We start from the raw sequence: 431 nt of genomic DNA on the forward strand, positions 1-431 counted from the left end.
GTGCTTCTGCTCCTGCTTTGTTAGGGGACCACATGAGCTCTCTATATCATATAACAGAGTACAATATTCTGCCACACATGCTTTATACAATAAGCCGAATCCTGCTTACATGAGCTGGGTGCAGGCGCCCTACTACACTAATGTAACATTCTAAATCCGCGGTCTTATTCCTAGCAGCGAGCCTGGATCACAACCAGACCTGGGACAAGCCAAGCCTGGGACCCACAAGGCTCCCGTGTAAAGCAGCCAATCTAGACATTTTCGCCCGCTCTTCTCCAAACCTAGACCATTCACCACTTTTGTGTATATACCTTTGGGTCCCCAGCTGGAGGTGGAGCCAAACTACTCTGTCTTGTTAATCTGTCTTTATGCTGATTAATCTGCCTATTGTCCTAAGTGATTGCAGGTGAGGTTTCTTATTGCTGTCTTTT

This window comes from Pteropus vampyrus, unplaced genomic scaffold (genome assembly GCF_000151845.1).
Source record: "Pteropus vampyrus isolate Shadow unplaced genomic scaffold, Pvam_2.0 Scaffold794, whole genome shotgun sequence".
Classification (NCBI taxonomy): Eukaryota; Metazoa; Chordata; class Mammalia; order Chiroptera; family Pteropodidae; genus Pteropus; species Pteropus vampyrus.